We start from the raw sequence: 12,994 nt of genomic DNA on the forward strand, positions 1-12,994 counted from the left end.
TGGGGTGGATCTCGTGCACAAGCTTTTCCCTCACGGAAGTGTTGGGCATGTCCTAGAATAGAGGATAAAACATAATGGACAGAGTGGATTTTACATGTACAACATGGCGGGCCCCACAAGCGTGTGTGTTTTAGGCACCAGTTCTCCTAATTTTCTCCTTCAACCTCTCTTTTATAATCTCTCTCAAGTTAATCTTTTCTAGGAAGCTTCACCAGCCCATCAATTTTGCAAGCCCAAAGTAAGAAATAAGCCTAAAATGGGGTAGATTAAAGCTTAAATGGTCCAAACCACAAGAAACAGTAGGGATGACAATGCCTATAATTAAAACCTTCCTAATGCCCACCATGACATTTTCATCATTATCAAAAACTAATATACATAATAGAACAGTCGGTGGAAAAATCTACAAGATCTACAAGAATGACTTAAACTAGTTAGGTGGTTTAATACAAACCTTAAAAAAAAAAAAAAAAATAGCTACCATAATGTGTAAAAACACTAATAAAAAGAACCTTAAAATAAAATTTTTTTTTTTAAAAAAAAGCTATCATGATGTGTAAAAACCCTAATTAACATGAAAAAACCTTTTTAAAAAAAGCTACCATGATGCGTTAAAACCCTAATATAAGTGAGTAGAAGTTTATAAAAATCCCTATACTCGGTCCTCTAGGCTTTGCTGCTACGCATGTGCTTCGGTGATCTAGACCAGTGGTCTGTTAGGTCTCATCATCGATGGACCAGCCCCAAAAATCCTCTGGGCGGGACAACCTAGAACAGTGGTCTCTTGGGTCTGTCCCAAAAATCTTCTGGGTGGGACAGTCATAGAATTTCAAATTTCAAGTTTAGCTGTATCCATTTAAATATGTGTTTAACCATTACAGGAAACCCTGAAGAATCGTTGATAAATCTATGTATGGAAAGCCCAACATAGAAAGAGATAGTATCGGTACGCAAACACCTGTAACAGGAAAAATCTAAAGTTGGATTTGCGTAGGTACACAACCTCATCATATACGATACTTAGCAAGTCACTGCTGTCGGCATTTATCTAAACTTTCATGTTTCTTACATCCGTACACTTTGTGAACATTTACAAGATCTGGACCTCTCATCTGATGGGCGCTATTATAGATGGGCCTTACCACAGAAACTGTAGCAGTCACCTCATTAACAATGGGTGGTCAGGATGTGTGTGTGTGTGTGTGTGTGTGTGTGTATAAAAGAAAAAAATCATACCACTGTACACATTCAATGAGCAAAATCCTGCAATCAACGCCTAGGAGCGTCTAACTGGTGTGGCTTTTGGTATATGTGATGACAGGACACTAGATGTACGGTCCGGATCTTCATGCGTATGTGCCACGTTTACAGATATTAAGTGTTAGGTAAGCTAGGCATTAGCATTAGTCACTGGATACTTATCTGGTAAGGAAAGAGCGGATTCGGTGTTACCCGGGTAACACCCAAGTTGGTGTTACCCTTACTGTGTGGAGCCCAGTTTGATTAATATTTTCTATATCCACTCCACCCATCAGCCTTTTCAGATCATTTTAGATTGTTATTAAAACAGTGATGAAGATAAAAATCTTAGGTGGACTACACCACTGGAAAAAGTGGTCAATGGCCATTAAAAACTTATTGTAGGCCACGAAAGTTTTGGATCAATCTGATAATTTTATTTTCCCTTCATCCAGGTCTGTTTGACCTTATCAACAGGTTGGATGGTAAATAAACATTACTTATCTTCTTAAGGTGGACCTTGGGAAGTTTTTAATGTTGGGAATTCAGTAACCACTGTTTCCTGTCGTGTGGCCCACCCGAGATTTTAATCTGCTCAAATTTTGGAACCACTTACTAAAATGGGTTCAAAAAACAGATGAACGAACTGGATATATAACACATCATAAAGGTACCGGTAGCGGATTGGGTGTTACCCTTGTCCCGGGTAATACCTGTAACGAAATATTAGCGCTATCTATGATAAAATAAAAGGGTGTCTCATATCCGGTCCTCTCATGTTGATATAAACCGTACATCTGGCGCATGTGTATGAAGATCCGGACCATCCTCATTCATCGTGAGGCTCCAAATGTATGACACAGACCAAAAAATCAGGATGATCAGACAACCCAAGTGATTTTTGCGCGCCATTTTTCAAACGGTAACAGCGATCTGATCACTGTAAAGTCTATAACCCATCCAAAGTTGTTCCCATTGAATGAACGGTTCAGATCATCATACGCATTAGCCACATCCACAATATAAAAACTAGGCCTGGATCTCCTCCCGATTCAAAAGGATTCGAGACAACTCACAATATTCCAGTATGAGTCAACTTAACAACCATCAGATGTAGAACCAACCAACGGTGGGCCACACCTTATCAGTAATTTGAGTGGAGTGGGCCCCAAAATCAGACCGTTGTTAAGTCTATTCACATTGAAATTCAGTATACACACACCTTGTGAATGAATTCTTTTGCTAACTGTGCATCCTTTGCTGCTTCTTTTGATACTTCTCCAACCAAAGTAACGGCATTCTTTAGCTTCCCACCGTCAGGAAGGTGGTCCACCACCTCTGATGCTATCTTCTCCGTCACCTCTGCGACCACCTCGACAACTTCGGCCACATTCTCCGCCACCTCAGCAACTTTTTCTACCTCATCTAAACACACAAACACCAAAATAATGATAAAATCAAACACTTGTACATTGGCACATGTATATGATGATCCAAACCATACATCCCATGGCCTTGGCCATTGATTGGCTGCTACCTGGCATTGTCTCTTGTGTCTCTTGAAGAGCTGTAGTGGTGGAGGCCATAAGTATTCTCAATGAGCCTTGTTCTCCATCACACTGAGATTCATCTGAGTCTGAATTTGAATTCTCCAAAGTCATCCCAAGTGACAGCTATTGCCTTTCCTTTTGATTTATTTTTCGTGGAACAAAGGGATCAGATCATCCCAACAGCGCGATTTTTGGTCCATGGCCTGTTTACTATTGGACCTACTAAATGAGACAGTTATGATCTCATCTATGATCCATGGGTGATCCAATTCATATGTTAGGCTGTGTTTGGTTGCACCAAATATCGCAAAATTTGCTCAAAATGAAACTGATTGATGATGAAATTTCAAGATATCGGGTGCTGCCAAACGCACCGGTAATTGATGAAAAATGTTTCTTGTGCATCCTTACCTTGTATAAAAAGTAGTTTCTCCCATTTTTTATTCCAAAATGGTAGAAATAGAGATAAAACCGATCCCAATGCCCATCTTGCCCTGCACAAAACATTCATCAGTCATGCTCATACACTGTTCTTTCAGTGTATTACAGACAAGGCAAATGAACATAACTGAAATATCAACCATTGGGTTAGTAGCTCAATACCACGTAGGGAACTTGGGTTTTGGAGCACGTGGAGCTTCTGGCAGATGCTTCTTTTCCCCGTATCAAATCAATGCATACCAAGCTAAAATGAGCTGTCTGCTTGCAAGTGCTAATGTGCACATGCGACCTTCTAACTCAATTTAGAAAAATAAATAAAAAATTGAAATGAATATATGAAAACAAGTGAGTCATCGATGAAGATTACATTTCAGCGTCACGTTGGACGTCAGAAGACGAAGTCCGTTGATTTGTCGAGAAACAGTGTCCAATCTTATATGCGGATGTGTCTAGATATCGAGACGAATTATGAACACGGTGGGCCTTGTATCGACGGAGGAGATTGAGGCTATGAAGAAGGTTGATTGAAGCCATTGGTCTAATCATACTCATATTTACCTAATCTCTACACAAATCCTTGTATTAAGAAACAGCTGAAAATCAATCTTCGATCCTAGGGTTTTTGGACGTGCCCAAGCCTCTCAGTGGAAATTAAAGTTGCAAATGAATGGTTGTTGCATGGATGAATGTTTGTTTGGACAGATAGATGGATGGATAGATATATATAGACAGTCTCTCTTGCAGTAGATTGCGTATTCGACTCTTTGCAGCCAAACTCGAAGAGTCTAGCACGTCACCTTGGTGCAAGGAGGAGGTGCTTGGGCCGGTCACGTGAGCGTAGCTCTTTGCTCACGTGTCAGATATGATCCTCGGCTTCCGAGGGTGTCGATGGTGTCCTGGGCATTGAGTTTGGACGTGTGGGCCGGCCATGATTTAGTGATACGGAACAGACCGTTGATCTGATGGGCTTCTCGGTGGATAGACCATGCCTAGAAGAATCTTATCCACAACAGCCCAAATTCACCTGCAATAAGGATTAGTTTGGATGGTTAGGATCTTTCAAACTCGTAGATTTTCGGGCATTGTCTGTACATAATGGTGTTCGACAGATTAATATGTGTATACCCCACTGGCCCCACATGCAAAGATGATAAAATAGAGTTCGTTTTGCCTCTGCCGTGACTGGGGCTGTACACGAACCGAGTTAGCTCGGTTAGCTCGCTCGACTCGACTCAAAAAAGCTTAATTCGACTCAGCTGGTGGCAAGGAAGGTATATATATGAAACAAATACCTTTTTTCTCAATTTCGATGTTGCATACAAGGTGTTTGAAGAAATACCTGTAAAATTATTGTCATTGTTTTACATACAGTGAGCATTTGAATGTGCAATTCATGTGCTTGTCAAAATGCTGCACAGGCGAATTCGACTTGATCTTGGCTCAAACTCTGCTCAAACTAGCCTGGGCTGCTGACTGAACTGAGTTGAGCTAGCCAGTTAGGCTCAAGGATCGAGCCGAGTTCGAGCTGGGGTCAGCTAGTGGCCGAATCGAGTCAAGCTATGCCAAGCTCAACTCATGTACACCTCTAGCCGTGACTCAAGTTCCAGCAACCGTTGCGATCCATAGGGCGCACATGTTGAGTGGTCTTATTATTGGAACCGTCCATGTTTTGGAATCGATGCCATATGGACCACTGTAAGAAATTTATTATGAATGGATGTTGTGAAATATGTTGGAAATAGTGAAAAATAAAAACCAATTAAAGAATTTTATTTTATTTTTAATTATCAGGCTGAATTATGTAAAAATATGTTGTCCTTAAAGTGTAATTCACCCCTTTATCAATTGCTGATGGGTTATAGGCGAATTGTTTTCAGGATAAGACAACATATCTATATCTTGCGTGCAGCAATTACGAAGGGTTTACTTAGAAACTTTTCAACGCAACTGATCTTCTAGCAGACTCAATTAGTAGACGTATTTGCACTATTCTTATAAAGAGATAAATTTTGGTGAGATCCGATGAATGAGGGGAGGTCTGTTAAAGTTTATTAGATTTTGGAGCGGAATGGTCCAACACAAGTTAGTTGACCATTGCTAGGTGTCCATCAATAATTCAGAATGTTTAAAAAATATTTCTGACCGCTGATAATGAATTTAGGCCATTGTAGATCATTAGATTGAAAGATCTTACCGTTGGATCATCAAAGCCTTTTCGTTTTCGGACCGCTGTGCCTTTTAAGGCTGCTAGCCGTTCTCAAAATGGTTGATCGTTTTGGATTAATAATCCAACCATTCTTTGTAGCCTATAAAACCCAGACTTATTTCAGACTACTCGCACTACGATCGCACTGTCTCGCGACGGTTCGCATAATGTCACGAGGGAGCAACTACTATGCCAAAGTGCGCCAACTAGTACTACTACAACCACATTGTCCTCGCCCACGCCTGAGTGTGTATAGGCATTCCAGTGTGACGCATTGGAATACGCAACCTGAGTATCTCAACTAGGGGTGTACACGAACCTAGCTAGCTCGGTTAGTTCACTCAACTTGACTCGAAAAAGCTCAATTCGACTCAGTTCGAAGCTGCGTTCGATCTGAGTCGAGATGATTTTTTGAGCTTGAAAATGAGTTCGAGCTGGCCCCAGCTCGACTCGCATTGGATCGAACCCAACTCAAATCGAACTTATATCGAACCAGTTCAGTGAATCAATTACTTTGATATTGATGTCTCTCACCAAGTGTTTGATGAAATGACTCAATGAAGTGTGGTTGGTGGCAAGGAAGATATGTATATGAAACAAATACCCCTTTTTTTTTCTTGATTTTTATGTTGCTTAGAAGGTGTTTGATAAAAATACCTGTAAAACCATTGCTGATGTTTTACATATAGTGAGATTTTGAAGGTGCAGTCCATGTGTTTGTGAAAATACTGCACAGGCGAACTCGGCTTGACCTTGGCTCGAACTCAGCTCGAATTGACCCGAGTTTGCTAACCGAACCGAGCCGAACTATCCAATCAAGCTCAAGGACCAAGTCGAGCCCAATTCAAGCTAGGGTTAGCCAGTGGTTGAACCGAGTCAAGCTGAGGCCAGCTTGATTCGGTGTACACCCCTAATCTCAACCTTGAAGACTTTAAGTAAGAATACTGCACACACCTCCATACATAAACTACAAAATTTTTTGATATGAGACTAAAGAAAAACTATACTTTTTCAATGGAAAATTTCAGATTGATTTGGTGGGAAAATAAAAATTTTAAATATTTTTTATTTTTCAAAAACTAAATTTCAACAATAGATAATTGGGACCATCACTCATTGTAGATGAATCTAAAACATTGGAAAGAGGTTTCCAATGGCCCACGATCAACTCTAAAAGTCAAAGGTGATGATCATTACTAAAAGATGATTATGTGTTAATAGCTTGTTTATGGAAGTAACTACAGTATGGACGGTTCAAATCATTGCTTCACCTGAGAATGTGGGGTCAAGTGGGTGGGGATGCACCGGAGCTCCTAAGTTGCAACATGGGAACCTCTAGGAAACTAGTAGGAACCCCACTCAGGACTAGGATCAATCAGGAGAGAGAGGTTTCCAAGCCCCACATGCAGTACTCTTCTACACATATACAAGCCTGGCTATCTCAGTCGCACGTATAAGGAGGACCGAAAATTTTGGATAATCACTACCATCAATCTTCTACTTTTTATTAGTTGATGTGGCCTCATCATAGTATCGTTCCTTGCAATTACCTAAGTTCCACGTCAATTACATCTACTTCTCCTCACTTTGGTTATTTAATAAAGTCCAACTACCACTCACCTGCATGCACTTCCAGAGTGGCTCGGTCACGCATCAATAACTACATCAAATGGATGTCCCGTCTAGCCAATTCCTTGACATCTACGGACGGCTGGAATGAGAAATAGAAAGTGAACCATATTAGATTGTAAATCTGAAAATTCATCTTAATTAGATCTTAGGATCTAGGGTTAGCTCTTGTACAGCTAGTTTTAGATTAGGAGTTTGCTTAAAATAATTTGTATCTGTTCTCCTACTTTAATACAATATTACTGGAAAACTTCCCAACATGACCGACCAAAGTAGACAAGCATATTAAAGTCCCTGAATGTACATTGATACACAATCTTCTGACAACTTTTGCTTTTAGAGAAAGTAATTGTTTGACATGATATCAAAATGGAAGGTCTTGTTCCAATCCTGGGGTGTGAAGTCAAAGCATCAAGTGATATATATCTCATGTATTTGAAGATTCTCTATTGATTTGATGATCCAAACAATATCTTAGTGGGTATCACCCGCCAATATCTAATCCACCTCCAGTGGTTACTGAAGACTCTTCTTATTGAAATGAGGGAAAGAAAATTTAGAAGAAATTAAGGAAATGCCAAGGCCAAAAATAAGTGTGTAAATCCAAAATTGTTTTCTTATTAATATTATTATATATTTTGAGGTTTGCTTGACCACATCAATGCAAATTGTTGGACTTTATCCTTTGAATCTAGGTCATCTTCTAATGACCCAAATTGTCTATATGATAAATCTTATTTTGTATGGTGAAAAGATAATAAATGAAAACTCCCAACCGGATTATTTCTATGCTTCAGTTATTGGCTCCTTTACTTTGGACATGCCCCATGTCCTTTGTATAATCGATGAATTGCAATATTCAATCAGGGAGGTCTTTTGTTTGATAATCTCCCATCCAAGGGGAGACTTATTAAATGAATGGTGTCATTGTAAAAAGGCCCAAATTCAGCTGCTAGAGTCCGTACTAATCTTATCATAATGCGTGTGGGGATCATTCTAGCATACTTATCTTGCATTAGTTAGTTTCCGAGGGGAGTTTTTCTACGTGCACTTGCTTGTGTAATAAAACTCCTATAGTTGCTACACGTGCCAAATTGGCCCATATGCATGACTGCACGAGATCTTATCCATCCATCCATTAGATTGGTCCCCTTCTACATATTTTCCCATAAATAAAATCTGGTTCAATCAGCACGTTGGCCTTATGTTTTTCGGAACCGTACATTTTCTTTGCAAAATGTGGCCTACCTGACATGTAGATCAATCTGATTCTTGGGCCAGAGCATTAATATATATAGCGGTGCAGTTCTGATGGATGGATTGGATCTCAAACCTATTGTGCCATTTTGACAAATATGTGGTTTGTACGTAAGCTTTATTGATCATGCATGTGGGTTTAGCAAAGCTCTTCCTAGGGTTTTCAACTTAGACAAGTAAGCCCGTTGGTTGAGTGATCTAGACCATTGGACAATCCTAAATATTCTAATCTCTGGCTTGCAAATAGTATATTATTTATATTACATTCTACATTCAACTAAATAAAGACACATGATTAGTGGCTATGATCTTTATCCAGAAAACTTGGGTCATGGTCCATCCATTTCTGGCCCAAGAGAACTTGTCAAAGAAAAGTGGGTCCTACATGTCCAAACCCTAGCACTGTTCACACCTCCTGGTGGAGGGTTGTATAACAGCTTGCATGTAAGTGATTTTTATAAAAATATATGGGCATTCAAATGACCCCTTAGATTTTGATCTGAACCGTTCATGTTCTCAATACCATTATATAGAAGTTATATTCTAATAATAAGTATGTTTAGACGATTCTGGCCTATGAAATCTCTTTGTTACTTTGGACCGCTGTGCATTTTAGATTTGAACCGTCTAATCATCAGTCGTTGACATGAGTTGTGACCCATTTAAGTAGAGGTCACAATTTGGATGGTTTGAATTGAGACACATGTCAAACACGTGCACAATACGTGTATGCATGCGTATGATTATCCTTCTCATTCTGGAGACGATGTGGTGGAGCAGGAACAGCAGCATGATAGAGCTATCAGGACACGTGTCAAGATCATGAACTGATCAAATCTACCCATGTGCAAGGCCCTGGCATGGATGGCTTACGTCTCAAAAATCACTTCCCTTGGACAATTCAATCCACTTGACCTGTGGTTATTAATGTGACGGTGGAAAACAAAAGCAGTCAACGGTCAAATATGCAATGGGATTGACTGTTGAAAAAGTAACCGATACGATTGTCTCATGCGTTTTATTTTTAAAACTTAAGGGCCCGTTTGGCCGGTCGGATTGGAAGGGATTGGATGGTATTTGAAGTGATTGGAAGTTAAATCCCGGAATTGGCCGGGCGTGCCAAATAGAGTCGGTGATCTGATCCCAATCCCATAGATCTTAAGACAATCCACTGACAACACTATCATTACCTTTAAATCCCATCCAATCCATCCTAATCTGTTCAAATTTGCCTGAGACATGTTTGGTTGGAGGGATTGAAAGGGACGGAAAGGTTTAATCCCAGGATTGGCTGGGCATGCCAAACAGACTAGATATAGCAATCCAGGGATAGAGCAATCCCATGGATCACAAGACAATCCACTGATAACACCATCATTACCTAGAAATCCATGCCATCCACCATAATACCATTCAATCCCTTCCAATCCGCCCGGCCAAACGAGCCCTAAGCATCCGACGGACAGGAAGCGGATTGGCTGGTGTACCGCACATCAGCGACCTGGCTGGGTTGTTAACGTCACCAAGTTCTTCGAGCCCCACTATTACGTAGGTGTTATATCCAAACTGTCCGGCCATTTTTGGAGAACGTTCTAAGGGTTAGAGCCTGAAAATAAGACAGAATCATAAATTAAGTAGACCACACTTAGTGGGAGATTGGACGTCTACCATTAAAACCTTCTACAGCGTCACAGAAGTTTTGTATCAATCTGATATTTGTTTTTTTTTTCTTTTTTTTTCTCTTTATCGATGGTTGTGTGATCTTATAAATAGATTGGATGGACAAAAACTTTATAACGGAGTCTACAAATGTTCTAACGGTGAAAATCATTGTCTCCATTGCTATTTGTGATGTGGTCCACTCAATATTTGGAAATTAATATTATTTAGAAATATAATTTAAAATGATCTCGAAAAATGGATGAACGGTGTAGATATAATAAATACATCATGATGGGGCTCACATAACTTTCATTTTCTGCATGGCCACGTACATACACAAGCGTTGTCACGTGTCCTGAGGAGAGTCGGATCCACCATATTTGGTTTTTTCATTAGTAGAATTTTGAGTCTGTTGACATCTGAAAGATGTGGAAGCCCACTTTTCTTCCCTCCTGCGGTAGACGTATCCTAGTCCAACGCAACTCCACGTACACAAGGTTGTATCCTTCGTGAATCCAGTTCATCCATCCTGCGGGCCCTACCGTGTACGGTGCATGGTAGAAAAACCACGTTGGTTATGCTATCCTAAATGCCTTATCTATCTATTGCGTGCAAACGGATATGAAAACCGAACACGTTGTATGGTACAGATTCAAGTGGAAAAAGCCAATCAATTGGAAGGCTATGATGTGAAATCAGTGCTATTTCTGTACAATGGGCTATTTGTAGTTGGACGCCAGCTAGGTCAGGCCCACTAAGTTAGCCTCAGCCCAACAATGTTAGATAAGTCAGGGCGTAATGGGCTACATGTCGGTTCTTTAGGCCCACGACTAGCCCATTTATCTGTCGGTTCTAAGTAGTATGATAGACGGCCTAAGATGATTGGACCATTGTGACACGTGTCCTGTTAGAATACAATATCATGTGAGTTGGTAAGATAAGACTAACACAATGAGGCATTTCTCCACCATTAGAAATGGTGGTGACCCAGAGACCGTACACTCAGCACGCATGTACACAACATGGACATTCCAATTCATTGGCCCATTGTGGATGGAGCACATCCCAAAAACACAGTGATCAATGATCCTAAATCCGACTGTTGGACACCAGTCGAAAGTAAGTGGAAACTATCAGACGGTCAAGATGATCTGTTCGGTTTAATTTTCTTGGTCATGGTCTGTAGACGGTCCAGATTTCTTTATATGGATGCCATATGATGATGTAGACTGGGTCGCGGACACTTTCATGGCTAAGATGGACCAGAGAAGTCCCCATTGGAGGCCAAATTGATAAGGACAGCCAGAACCCTAAAGTAGGCCACAATATATGATTTTGGAAAGGAGAAGCTACTTTAGCCAACCAACCCCTGCTACACCATATTGCCCACAGCCGATTTGCAGGATTCCTTAGATTCATCGAAAGTCTATTTTAATTTCGTTTTTACTATTTATATTAAGTTTTAATTAGATAATAACTCTTAATTTTAAACTTTAAGAGTTGTGTCCAATATGTAAAGAGCTTACAAAATTAGAAAAATAACATGGTTAGGCAAAATTGGATACTTATTATTTTTTGCCGAAAACCATTATATCTAGTAAAAATTATGACTGCCTATAAATAATAAGTTTACTATTTACGGTAAGTCATGTTTTTTAGGGAGTTTGATTTTGAAATTTATTCCCATGTTTTATATTATTATTCAAAGGAGTGTATTTTTTTTAATTATTTTTTACTTTTATTTATAATCTCAATTTATTTCAAATTATTAGAAATTATTTTCTATTTTCTTCCCTAGTGTATTTGAGGAATCTCGGTAAAGAATCCAGAAAAACCCCGTGAATATGGAGTAGTTACCCCTGAGGAGGACTGTGATTGACCTCATCACATCCTTCATTGCGGCACATGACCAATGGATGGTTTCACTATCATTGAAGCTGGCCCAAGCTGGACTGGAGACATTATTCTTTGAATACTTATTTTGCGAATTTTCTTTCAATAAATGTGCAATGCCAAAAGGACATGGCATGTGACCAGGTCTTAAGTTTGATAAGGTTCTTAATGAGGTTGAGACTTTTGTCCAGGACCATTTATAGCTATTTGGGTTTGGTCGTGGGTCTACTTTCAAACCCATGGAAGGGCCGAATACTAAACAGGCCAGGCTCTGCCTGACACATGGGCCCATCGATAGCCCTTTCATCGTTGGGTGGACCACGTCGGGCCCGTAAGAAGATTAGTTGAACGATCATATTCAAAGGTTTAAATAATCCCATCTAAGATTGGGTTTTCTACTTTTCTTTCTTTCGTTTTCTCGTGTATTGTTCTTCCATGATGAATCCCATCACTATCACATGAATGTTTCGCATCATGAGCTGTTAGGGGTTGTTTGGTATCTACCAAAATCCAGTATTTTGAGTGGTTGGGAAATGAAATTAAGGATTTGTAAAATTGATATCATTTGACATAAAAAAATCCTGCATTTTAATCTCTGGGTGGAAGATTTTCACCATTTTCAAGTCGAAGGAAGATCTTGAACCTGTAAAATCTTAGATTTTCTGACCTCTTTAAGTGTTATTGCTATTCATTTGTTAAATGTATTTACGCTCATTCAAAAGGCAGATATTTTCACTCTTATTTACATCATGATAATAAGGTACTGTTGATGCAAATGTCCGGTTACTCCCCTTGGACCTCCGTGTACCTGCATAAAAAGGGGACAAAGGAGACCCTGGCTTGAGCAGGGGACCCTCCGATGCCAAAGTCAGGCCTAGATTCTGGGTCTAAGAGTATTGAGGAACTTTTTAGAGAGAATTTGTTTCGTACCTCTCAAGGTGACAGGGATCATTCTTTTATAGCTGCTGGGGCCTTTGTCGCACAAGGATTTTCCTCCTGATATTGAGCGCGGGATCTTCTCCTGGTATCACGGAGATAGGATCGTGCCCATCTTGAGCCTTCATCCGATCCCGTGAGCTTCGGGGTCGGAGATCTTATCCCAAGATATCCGGGATGA

The sequence above is a fragment of the Magnolia sinica genome, chromosome 4, assembly GCF_029962835.1.
Source record: "Magnolia sinica isolate HGM2019 chromosome 4, MsV1, whole genome shotgun sequence".
Taxonomy (NCBI): domain Eukaryota; kingdom Viridiplantae; phylum Streptophyta; class Magnoliopsida; order Magnoliales; family Magnoliaceae; genus Magnolia; species Magnolia sinica.